A 13,483-nucleotide genomic window follows, 5' to 3' on the forward strand; every position below is an offset into this window, starting at 1 on the left:
TTAATAATCAAATCGGAAAAAAAAGTTCTAAGTTAACTTAGTTTTTGAACCCATATAGAAAATTGTGGTACATTTGAAAGTTTTATCAAAATGGTTCTTCTAATTGAATATATCACTAGAATTTTATTTCAAACCATAGTGTTTCAATATTGTTGAGGTTACTTTGTTTCAACAGTTAACATTTCTACATTAGTGCTGGTATCAAGCAAACTGAACATACCAGAGCAATTTGTCTAGTATAAGATTTTTGCATATAAAGCATTTCTCCCATTATGTGTTTATGAAATACATTCTTTCTAAATTATATTATCATAATAATTTATAGTCTAGATCAATCAAATATAATGAAAACAATGCCAATATGTCAAATGACTTTAAACAATTATTATTTGGAGGAGGTCAGTCCTAGAGATATGATGCAACTCCTAAGAGATCTGGACTCTACTTAATTATTTTCATTTTGAATATCTTGTTTACTCTATTTGGTATAATTAATAAGAATGAAGACTGATAAAAATAGATTTACACATTCCATCTCATTTATCAGAACACATTTACGGAAATAGAAAGAGAAATTCATTCAAAATGATCTTGTATCATAATCCCATGATATTACAGCTATTTGTAAGTTTAGTACATACTCTATAAACATGTCTACCAGTTCACAAAGTTAACATTGTCAGAAATATCACTGATCAATCTCATGAATATACCTAAGACTGCACCGATGTAGTTTTTTAAGATCTGAAGTCTAAAACAGTGAGAGGTTCATGCACTGATATGGCTCACAAGCATTGCTCCTGAAAGTGTTGAAAAGTAGTTGACTTATGGAGAGGTTGGTATAGTACAGGGATAATGGACATCAGAATCGTATAGGGAGAAAAGTTATCTAATGAAAAACTACTAGTAAAGTCTTGTGGATGCTGATATATACAGAAATTGTTAGAAATTCTTCTTGAAGCATTTAAGCGAAGGAACTGGACATGATCTCTGGTCAGAATTTATGCAAGGCATGTTGAACAAGTGATATGAAAATTCTTTTTTTTATTTTTATAACAGATGGAATCTACTGAATCACGTCCCCTTACCCCCATCCTGGAAGCAAGTACTTTTAATGGGTTCTTTTTAACAAATACTCTAAAAAATCATGCAGCGTTGCCGGCATTGGTAGTGATCCTGGGCCATAAGTCTGCACATTCCTTTGCAACTGGCCTGGTGACAGCAGAACCTTTCATTTCACTTTTGTTGTTTACTGTGACCCCCGCATTGTCTTCACAATAGAGAAAGACACCTTCTTTTCTCCAATATGACTTTCGTTGTCGCATTACCACTGCTGGCTGTACCTTCTTCCTGAGCTCAGGTTTGCCTTTCTTGACCGTGGCCATCACCATGTCACCCACACCAGCGGCGGGCAGTCATTTCAGCCGTCCCTTGACCCCTTTGACAGAGATGATGTACAGATTTTTAGCTCCTGTGTTGTCCAAACAGTTGATCGCAGCTCTGACCGGCAGACCCAAGGAGATTCCAAACCGGGCCCCGAAGGACCCACCGCATCAGTGCTTCGACCTCTTGAAGACCGGAAAAGGACAAAAAGGATATGAAAATTCTTAAGCATAAAAAAATGAGTCTTCAAATGTTGACCTATTTCCTATTGGATATCAAAGATGATTAAACAATATTCATTTTAATTTTAAAGAAAACAGGAGAGATGGGTTGGACTATTGGATTTGCTTAGGAGAGACAAACAGAAATTATAATAATCAGGAATAAGGCAATTAGCTCAAAAGCCCCCCCCAATTTTTCTATTATTATATTGCCATTAAAAGGAGATCAATGATTATAAATTGTATTTTATGTGAAATGCATAGTACATTTAATGATTTATTTTACTTATATTTTCTAAATCTTTTATCTCTTCATGTGTAAAATCAAGATAATATCTGCCCTACTTAACTCATTGCTATGAGATACAAATGAGAGAATGTTTTTGACAGCAGTGAAAAACTCTAATAATACCCTTTACAGATGTAAATAGAATGATGGTAATTCAGATTACCTCAAATTCATTTGCTATAGTTGAAATTTGAAATGGCATTCATGGAGTGAAAAAAGAAAGATGGCAAAATCATTGCATATTACTGTTTAATGGTGTTGATGAAGATGAAGCAAAATGATTTTCTTCAGACAGTATCACTGATGAAAATGATTTTATTTTTATATATTTAAAAATATACTCTAATACCTAATGCAAGTTTTAAACAATTGATTTAAAGAAATTGATGTATTGTTTTGAAGAGAAATTAAGTTTGATAAATTAGTGCAAAAGTGGATCTGGTTTTGGAATAGGATAATGCAAAGCTCACAAAAAGATTGTATCTGAATTCCTGAAAGCAAATCCTGAGTTCAGGGATTTTGTGTGGAAACTAATCGCAAGAAGCATGAACAATAGGTGGGAAAGGAAAGGAATAATAAGTCTATAACCTAGGACAGAGTGATAGTATGGCAGGCGAGTTTTAGCACCCAGCAAACCTGGATTTAGTCCCAGCACTCAATATGGTTTTATACGCCCCATTAGGAGTGGTCTCTGAGTGCAAAGCCAGGAATAAGCCATGTGTATAGCCAATAATGTGTAACTACTGTGGGACCTCAAATTTAGTACATTTTTCAATTCTTTTGTTCTTTTACCTCTCTCTTATTTCTTTTTATTTTGGTTTTTGTTTGAAAATATATTTGGAAACACCGAGAAATAATCCAGGATTACTCCTAGCTCCATTCTCAAGGATCACTCCTTATGATACTTGGAAACTATATGTGGTGCTGGGAATAGAACCAGGGTGGCTGGCAGCATACTGGGCAAGTGCCTTAACCTCTGTACTCTCTTTCCAGTCTTTGGTCTGAAATATTTTAATGTAGATATTTTACTTTTAAAATAAAGAGTGTTTAAAAAATTTAAAATATGGGAATGATACTAATAAAAATAATATACTAAATTATATAACTGATATGTACCTTATTATTTACCCCAAGATTAACAAAGCAGGAAAAATACCTTTGAATCTATAAAGTCTTGATTACACTACTTAACAATTGATAAATTCTGGTAGACATATTTGACACTTCCATTACTGTTCACTAATAAAGAAAGTAGGATTACGCTGTACAGAAAGTGCCCAGCTAGGTTAGCCATAAGAGACACTTAGTGTCTGTGATATCTATTTCCTTCTCAACTATTGCAATAGGTTGAATCCTCCCTTTCCTAAATTTATATATTAAAGCCTTAATCCTTGATGTGGCTGTATGGGAGTTAGACCCTATGTGGAAGGGACAGTATTAAATGAGGCTCTAAGCGTGAGCCTTAATCTGCTAGAACTAGTGACCTTTAAAGAGGGAGAGAAATAAGAACTCTCTTTCTTTCTGAGTTATAAGATATTACAGATTGAAGGTCCTATCTGCCAGTCAGGACCAAAAAATGGAGAGAGAGAGAGAGAGAGAGAGAGAGAGAGAGAGAGAGAGAGAGAGAGAGAGAGAGAGAGAGAGAGTGAGAGAGAAAGAGAGAGAGGCCTCACTAGCAAACCAGCTGGCTAGAACTTTTACATCTAGCTTATAGGAGTCAGACTAAACTCCCATCCACCTTCTAAATCCTTATATGTGGTGTAAAGTCAGAGGGGTAGTGTGGGAGATAAGGCAACTGTTTTACATAGCAGCTGAAGCACCTCTACTCCTTTTAGATCCCCATTACTGCATACAGTCCCCTGAGAAGTACCAAGGGTATTCTCTGAGCATAGAGCAGGCCTATGGCTTGAGTACTCCCTGTGTACTTTTTCTCCCCCAAAATTTATGTATATGTGATAAAGCACCATAAATTAGTTTATAAACATAGAAGTACATTTCTCAAAGTCATAGAGACTGGAAAGACTACTTCAGAATGCAGTTTTTATCATTGTCACTTTCTACTTAATCACTTCATGTTAGCAGATTTTTCTCTCTTGATGCATATTTTTTGTTGTTTCTTGCTTTTGGCCATTATACAAGAATCTTCATTTTAATTTTCCTTAAAAAATTCTTTTTTAAAAAATTTTGGGGCATACCTGGCAGCGGTCAGGGCTTACTACTGGCTTTGCACTCAGGGATCACTCCTGGAGTATTTGGGGAAAATATTTGGGATGCCAGTTATTGAATCTAGGTCAGCTGCATACAAGGCGATTCCACTATTTGCTGTAATATCTCTTTGGCTCCAACCCTTAAAATCCACTTTATGTTTTAACTCTGTATTCTAAATTAAATAGTGAAAAGTCCCATCGTTGTGGTGATTTTTTTATCAGAAATGTTGAAAGCCAGTGACTCACTTAAACTCAATTTTATGCATAATGTGTTATAGATATGAAATCTACAAATGTTCTGCCTTTCCAGCTGTATCGCATTGTCTACAAAGTGGGACATTGACTTAATTTTCTCATGGTGGACACTGGTCTGTTGATACCCAATAGAGAGTTAACCCTGATTGTAGAGGCTAGAGTGTATTTTGTGTGAAAGTTTTGTCTTTTTATTTAGGGCTTTGTGAAGATGACAAAGTGATTTGTTGACCACTAATGAGCATACACCCTGTAATGGTAATTGTTTTTATAGCCTCATGTATGTATAAAATATATATCCACAGACAGAAACTGGGCTGGAGCAATAGCATAGTGGGTAGGGCGTTTGCCTTGCATGCGCCCCACGCAGCTGACCCAAGTTTGATTCCTCCGTCCCTCTCAGAGAGTCTGGCAAGCTACTGAGAGTATCTCTCCCACACGGCAAAGCCTGGCAAGCTACCTGTGACATATTTGATATGCCAAACACAGTAACAACAAGTCTCACAAAGGAGATGTTACTGGGCCCACTTGAGCAAATCGATGAACAACGGGAAGTCAGTGGACAGTGCTACAGACAGAAAACTGTACAGAAAATTTAGCAGATTCTGATATAATTGTCTTCTCTCTCAATAGAACGTATAATAACTCTTAACCAATGCAGCTACAGAGATAAAAGATTTCCTTCAGTGCATTCCACATGGCTCTCTCCCTGTGCCATCTGCCTTGACATGTGCACACTATTGCCTGGAAAAGACCTCTTGAGGCCTAAGGCACAGAAAAGCTGCTGATGTCTTCCCTTGCTCTCATAGAGACACTAATGAAATTCAAAATGTAAATAAAAGTGAATTCTAAACAAAGAGTTGAGAAAAGTTCAAAATGACCCTGTTTTATTATGATCATTAGAGCAACAAATTTTGTTGTTGTTGAGGTGACAATTTATAACATACTATATATGTTCCTGGTATTATAAGGTTATAATTTGACATATGTTTTGCAATAACATGATCATTACTGAAAGTCTAATTTCTGTCTATCATTATGTAATTCACCTTTGCATTTTAAACATAATTTTCATAACATAAAACACATCTATTGAAGTGTATATCAATGAGATTTAGAAAAATCATGGAGTTGTACAACCAATGCCACAATCAAGTTGTAGAACATATCCAACACACCAGTTTCCTCTTGTCCCCTAAGAATCACATGAGACTCTCAGTCTCAGTCAATGGTTATTTATTTGTGTCCTTTCTTCCTGTGATTTAATTTTACCAAAACTTAATTTTTGCTAATTAGAGAAAAAAATGTAAATACTTCAACATAATTTAGACTTTTTATACACTCCCATTTATAATTTACATAAATATTATTTCTATGGACACTGAAACTAACATCAAACAAATTAATGTTATCTATTGTTGTTTTTTCCAATATTTGACCATTTTAGGAACATATGAATTAAAAAAGGAAACTCAAGGAATGTTTCATTTCCTTGCCAAGGAATCTTTAGAGTGTCTTTCAACTCTACACTTTTCAGATTGAATATATGTGAATCAATGTTTTTATCATTTATAAGTATCCAGATGAGAAGGAATATAGAAATATTTTAACTACATTTAATCATTACTTATTTTTTCAGTTATTCCAATGTTTATCTTTATTGTTATTTTTTATAGAATCATAGAGATCACAGTGAGGGATACAAATTATTCATATCAATATGATTAAATTTCAGGTACTGACTTGTTATTCAAGATGGTTTTTGGTTCACTTTACAATTTAATTTCTTTGATTCTTTCTAATTATGGAGACTTGTGGGCTAGAGCGATAGCACAATGGTAGGGCATTTGCCTTGTGCGCAGCTGGCTTGGCCGAGCTGGGTTCGATTCCTCAGCCCCTCTCAAAGAGCACGGCAAGCGAACAAGAGTATCTTGCCCACATGGCAAAGACTGGCAAGCTACCTGTGATGTATTTAAATGCAGTAACAAGTCTCATGATGGAGGCGTTACTGGGCCCACTAGTGCAAATTGATGAACAACGGGAGGACAGTGACAGTGACAATGAATATGACTGGCACAAGGACTACAAATGTGTCATTATAAAAGAAATCTATAATTCTCATGAATAAATTCTTAAAAGTACAAATGAATGGGACTGGATAGATAGATGATAGATAGATAGATAGATAGATAGATAGAGAGAGAGAGAGAGAGAGAGAGAGATTAGTGACTAAAATGATGCTAGCCTTGTGCGTGACCAACCAGGATCTTGCATATAGTCCCCAGAGCACTGGATAGACTGGTCCCTGAGAACAAAGATCACAGCCCAGAGTGTGGCGTCCAAAATGTGTGTGCACATGTGTGATTGCATGAAGTTACATGTTTATGGTTTTATTTTATTTTGCATTTTCCCTTTCTTCATGTAATAATTTTGATATTTTGACAATTTCTCAAAAGAGCATTTTTATTATACTATCCATATCAATACTTGTTCATTTTTTTCAGTTGTTGCTATTAGAGTTTCTTTATACATACAATCAACTCTGCCTGTCAGTCCACCAACATTTCTTTATCTTTCCCCTGAAATTAACTCCAATCCACATTTGTTCTTTGCAAAAAAAATTATTGGACCAGTACAAGCTAAAATATTACCCACTTTTCTGCTTCTCTGCTGACCACTGTTCAAAAATATTCTCCATTTCTATCTCTTGATAGTTTTTACCCACTCAAATAGAGAAAAGCTGATGAAAATTTTCAAACATTTAAATGTATTAAATATTTTGTATCTGAGTTATCATAAAATATATTACTTACAAGAACAAAATTGAGTTTATTACTGACAAATAAAAACTACTATTTCATCAAAAATATGTCAATATATTGATGAATGAAGTACTTATTTTTCCTAATATACATCATTTTTTGGGGCAACAATTTTTACTTTGTACTCATGTGAAAGATAATCTTTTAAAAGCCTTCCACAAAATAAGAGCCTTTTAGATAATCCTTGCTGCGGCTACTTGTGTTATATATACTTTTCCACATGATGCTTCTTTTTTTTTCAGTTTATAGACTCATCATTTTCTTATTTGACATGCACTATCTCACCTGCTGTTGTAGGTAATTACATAGTGAAACTCCAAAGTCCCTTGACCCCTTATTAGAATATACATTCTCTTCCACCCATAAGTCACCAAGTGTTCACTACCTGTGGAGTCTTGATGACATAGCTCAGTTCTGCATGTCAAATAGTCACTTCAGTCCAATTAAATTCACATTGCATGACATTTTTGGACTGCTGATGAAAACCGGAAGAAGTGGTATTTCCATTATGGGGTTTTATACTATGGCTTTTTGACACAAAGTAAAGTATTCTAAAGTTGTGCTGAATAGCTATTTTCTCTCTTAAAAATAATCATCTGACAGTGCAATATTTTCCTGTCTTGAACACCATAATAAGTAGGAATTTGACCACAGTGGTTAATACAGTAGCTCCATGGATTGAGATTCTGAGGTTTTATTATTGACTTCTCACCAGGAATTAGACCTGCTGGGCTATTTCACTGATTAAAACTTGATTAATCACCTGCTAACTTGTCAGATTTTATTCACTATAGCAAGGGACATGCTCTATGAAGATAAGATGAAAGAAATAATGAAAAAATATCATTTATAATCATAAGATCCTTATCTAACCCATCTCTTATGGATTAAACTATCAAACAGAACTTTCATAAAATTTTTCTTAGAAAGAGTAATGCCATTAGTTTATTTAAAGAAAAAGGTGACCTTTAACATTTAAATTAAATATAATTACTCAATTATGATTTTTGGTGTATTCTTGTATAAAGTAATAAAATGGCATATGATATTGGATTTGCTCGAGCGGGCCCAGTAACGTCTCCATTGGAGACTTTGTTGTTACTGTGTTTGGCATATCGAATATGTCGCGCAGAGGAATCGAACTCAGGTCGGCCATGTTGGCTGCGTGCAAGGCAAACGCCCTACCGCTGTGCTATTGCTCTAGGGCAATGTATTTTGTTCTCACTGTTAGTTGTTCCACAAGCTAAGCTCTATCAGGGGATTCTAATGTCATGCTGAGTAGTGGCTAGGGGTTCAGGATATACTAGGGATCAAACTCAGTACCTCACACATTCTAGACAGGAGTTCTACTCCTGCTTATGCCATACTCTTTCACCAACAATTAGGACATGCAGGAAACACATTTTTCTCATCAACCCTGTGAAGCAAAATAATACTGAAGAACTAGTCAGAGATTTAACAACATCTATAAACATCTAGCATATTGCTGGTGTGTCAATTCCATTTGCCAGTGAGTGAATGAACTGGTTAGTAAGATTCCTTGGGTGATTAGCACTGTATTGAAAGATTCATAACTAAAACTGGACGTGAAATGACAAAGATTAAAGGCTAAAAATCAGACCTCCTTCTTCCAGACAAGTCTTATAATTCTCTGTCTTTTCTATTTTTGTTTCTGCTTTTTAGCTTTTTGTCACTTCTATGTAATCTGCCTCTCTTCTTTCAAAAGAAGACATTCACATAAATATCAATACTACCACTTTCTGCCTATATTTTTTATTTCAAAATATAGTGACTTTGTATCAGAAAACCTGTATTTCATCTAGGTAATTTTTTGTTTCACTAATATTCAAAATATGTTGCAAACCTGTATAGTATAAGTATGCCTGTACAGAAATAAATGAAAGGTGATGAATAAAAACAACTTCTGCTGTTTACATGGTTTTGGTCAATGGATATTGATACTGTTATTATAATCTGGTTGATAACTCAGCTTAGAAATATAGTTCAGAAAATCAATGTTCTTCTACATTAGAACAAGTATATGTGGTCTTCATCTATCAAGGGATTATTTTATACCTAATTAGGAGTGAATTCAAAAAGAATACTAATTCAGATGAATGTATTATATTGTGATGACTGAACTATTTGCTTAGGGGCTGGAGCAATAGCACAGCAGGTAGGGCTTTTGCCTTGCACGCAGCTGACTCGGGTTTGATTCCCAGCATCCCATATGGTCCCCCGAAGCACTGCCAGGAGTAATTTCTGAGTGCAGAGCCAGAAGTAACCCCTGAGGATAGCCGGGTATGACCCAATATCCAAAAAATAAAATGAAATAAATAAATAAATAAATTGACTATTTGCTTAGTTGTGCTTGTGAACTTATGATACATAATTAAACATATAGTCACATGCACACACATACACATTGATAATAAACTTGATCTGTTCTGTTCAATCAAGGCTCATATAGAAGAGTAATCTTGATTTTTGAGCATACAAGATTGTTAGATTCAGGACACAACATAATTAGAGAACACATATATTGCAGATTTCTAGGACATTTCACTCTAAACAAGGTCCCGTTGTTATGGCATATGTGTGTGAGCTTGGGTTTTTAAGGGCAGGTCAAAAGCAAATTCCTGGTCCACTTAGATACACAATACCTGATTCTCTTTTCTAGATCTGACTGCTCTTTCATTCTTTTAGAAATATAATTGTGATCCACATTTCAGCTTAAAACACACACAAAACTCATCCTTCATGTTAAATAACATGCAGAGAAAAAAGAGAATATTAGAAAGAGGTCATACACTAGAAAGGTTTGGGACACAGTCTGGCTGCTTTGGCAGTAATTGAAAACTGCAACAATAGGGAATATTTTGGCCTTTAACTTCATTGAAAATGTCACAATAAGTCCTCATGATGCAACCTAAAATTAGAAGTTCATGTGCATTTTTAGCTTCTCTCTTGAAATCAAACAGTTTTATAATATAAGACAACCCACTGGGGAAAAGCCATTTCATGCCTTCCCCCATAATATTCACAAGTAAAGGGCCAAAAATACCTTACTTAAATAATTCTGAATGCAAACACAAAGATTTCTTGCAGAAAGACAAGGTGATTACAGATTCTGGCATAAAATTGAGATAAAATTATCTATAAATTATTACTATTCAGCATTAAATGGCCCTACAATTTCATTTGGAAAACCTGGCACACTGTGTATATTATAAATTAAAAAAGGGTGGAGTCCTGCTATTCTATAGGCTAATTATAGAGAAAGAACTTAGCACATTAGTATTGAGATAGGAAATAGAAGTTATTGTAAGTTGATGGACATGGATAGAATTTATAGATAGTATAGGATCTAAGACAGATGCTGTTTTCCATATTTTTCCTGAGAATCAACTTTGATAAGTATTTATTGACATGGTAAGTTATTTTAAAATATTGTCCTGTATTTTTTTAAATAAATACTAATTTTAGTCCAATATAAGTTCAGGAATTAATGTAAGTGGAAAAATTCAATGCCAAAATTGCGCTCAACTGAAGATGCCATAATAGAAATGTAAAATTCAAGTTCACATCTATGATTAATATTACTAGAAATTATGAAATAGAAAAAAATTCTATGTTTAAGCATGTTACTGTGTCTGGCATATCGAATACTCTCGGTAGCTTGCCGGGCTCTCCGAGAGGGGCAGAGGAATCGAACTCGGGTCGGCCATGTTGGCCGCTTGTAAGGCGAACGCCCTACCCGCTGTGCTATCGCTCCATGAGAAGGTTTCATAATATAATTCTCTTTTATACCAATCATTTGAATTTATTTGTTAAAATAAATAATGGATTGACATTATGCTGATTTGCAAAATTCTGTGTAAAGAACTGAGGATAAAGCGAATAACTATATGCCTGACTCTTGGAAAGGAAATGTTATGTTCTTTAAGAGACATAGATGAAAGAAGTTTTAGACCATATTTATTTCAAATGAAAAAGTGATTAATCTTAGCAATTAAAATTAAATGCATCATAAAGGAATTTTCTAATTGATTTCTGTTCAGGCAGTAAAATAGTTTAACATGGCACAGTTTGAAATACAAAACACATAGCCAGGTGAAAATAAGGATGAGTACATTACATTTCCCAACAGAAGGTAGTATTTTGTTTTATCTGTCTCAATATTAACATTAAAAGGGCCAGGAAAATGACTCAGTAGTAAAATATGTGACTTGTACTCGAAGAATTTGGGTTCAGTCCCCAGCATATCACTCACATTCACTCTCTCTAATCCTACAAAACATGCACACACACACAACGTACGCACACACACACACACACACACAGATCAATAAAATTGCAATTTTATTGTGACCTAATTTTATGTGCGCAGTGAAAATGAACATTCTTGGCAACTAGGTAAAGGTAAAAGGTAAAGGCCCTCCCGTTGATCGTCGATTTGCTCGAGCGGGCCCAGTAACGTCTCCATTAGAGACTTTGTTGTTACTGTGTCTGGCATATCGAATACTCTCGGTAGCTTGCCGGGCTCTCCGAGAGGGGCAGAGGAATCGAACACGGGTCGGCCATGTTGGCCGCTTGTAAGGCGAACGCCCTACCCGCTGTGCTATCGCTCCAGCCCAACTAAAAAAAAAAAAATGTTGGTAAATTCCTCACAGTTCCAGCATTTCTAGTCTTTTATCTAGAATTAGAGAAACCCATAGTCTGATATAGTAAAACACTCAGGTTCTTGTTCTCAAATACTAAATGCTGAAAGCAAAGGACTGGAAACAAGGAGACTGAGTTCAGTAGAAAATTTTTTTTCTCATTTTTTTTCTTATTTTTATTAGTGAAACACCATGAGGTACAGTTATAGGCTTACAAATTTTGTGCTTGGGTTTCAATTATACAATGATCAAGTGCCCATCCCTCCACCAGTGCCCGTCATCCATCACCACGGGTCCCAGCATCCCCCCCCCATTTCCCCCCCCCCCCGTCCCATCCTGCCTCTGTGGCAGGGTATTCCCCCTTGTTCTCTCTCTCTTCTTTTGGGTACTGTGTTTTGCAAGAGAGGCTTTGAGTGGCAATCATGTTTGGTCTATAGACTACTTTTAGCATGCTTCTCCCACCCTGGGAGGGTCCTCACAACACCCTCTCAGTAGAAATTTTATCTGGGAAAGTAAGGGCAGGGAAGTTGGTGCATGGGGAAGTCCAGTGTTGGGTAACATTGGGTTGTCCTTGCTCCTCCCCCAGGGATTTTAAGGTTTGTTGAGCCACTCCCACAACAGTAAAACTGAGGCTCACCCAGTTCCACCAGGCACTAATAATTCTATATTGCTTTTCTCTTTCCTTTATGTCATTTTCATTGTTTATTTAGCAATGTCCCTTTTGTATAGACTCAGGAAGACAGTTGATGCTATGCTATGTAACATAGAATTTAATTGACCCCAAAATATATTTACTCCTGGACATCCATATTTACTTGACTTAAACTTCAATTGTCCTTAGTTCCTAGCATTCCAAGAGCAGGGTCCTGACGAGGGACTGGATGGACCCACGGCAAGCTCTGAGCTACCCTGGCATTGAAATGGGCTAGACCAAGCACCATAATAGTTAACAATAAGTTAAGAGCACAGTCATGGACAAACTCTGTCATGACCCAGAAAGAAGTAACTGAATAAGGAACCTGCTGGGATTACAAAAGACTAAACTGGCCTGACACTATGGTCTAGAATATATATAGACAAGGAGAATTGTGGCTTTTGAGACTTTGGGACTAGAATGAGAACCAGATGATGATGATGTCTGGAAGTAGAGGACTATGAGACTATAATGAGACAAGGATGGAGAAATAATGAAAGAGAAGACTTCAAGGTCCACAAGGAGACTAGGATGATGGAACTGTGATAACCGGGACTATGACCAAAATGACAACTAGATTACAACATGAAGGAAGAGATGAGACAATGCACATCTATGGGAGAGAAATAAACTGACTATTGACCAGCATGGGGCCTGGTTCCTGTTTCTCTGTCCGTCGCTTGTCCTTCAGCAGTCTATCCTCCCTTGCTATCATCTTGGACTGAGAAGATGACTCTTGGCCAGAAAATGCTTGAGTCCTGCGTGCATGCTCATCACATCTTTTTCCCTTTGGAAACTTACAGTCCAGGAAACATGGAAAACCATTTATTTTCATTTTCAGTGGAGAGATGAATGAATGATTTGCATTTAACTTAAGACATGCAGGATGGTAAAATAATGGGGATCAGGAAAAGGAATATGTTTGAAAAGATTATTTTTTGCATATATGTATGC

General features: G+C 35.9%; 1 pseudogene; it reads right to left on the reverse strand.

Moving 5' to 3' along the window:
• Nucleotides 1–1,145: 1,145 nt before the first annotated feature.
• LOC130033633 (60S ribosomal protein L23-like) lies at nucleotides 1,146–13,244 on the reverse strand (annotated as a pseudogene).
• Between the last annotated feature and the right edge of the window lie 239 nt (nucleotides 13,245–13,483).

The sequence above is a fragment of the Sorex fumeus genome, unplaced genomic scaffold (genome assembly GCF_029834395.1).
Source record: "Sorex fumeus unplaced genomic scaffold, SorFum_2.1 ptg000054l, whole genome shotgun sequence".
NCBI lineage: Eukaryota > Metazoa > Chordata > Mammalia > Eulipotyphla > Soricidae > Sorex > Sorex fumeus.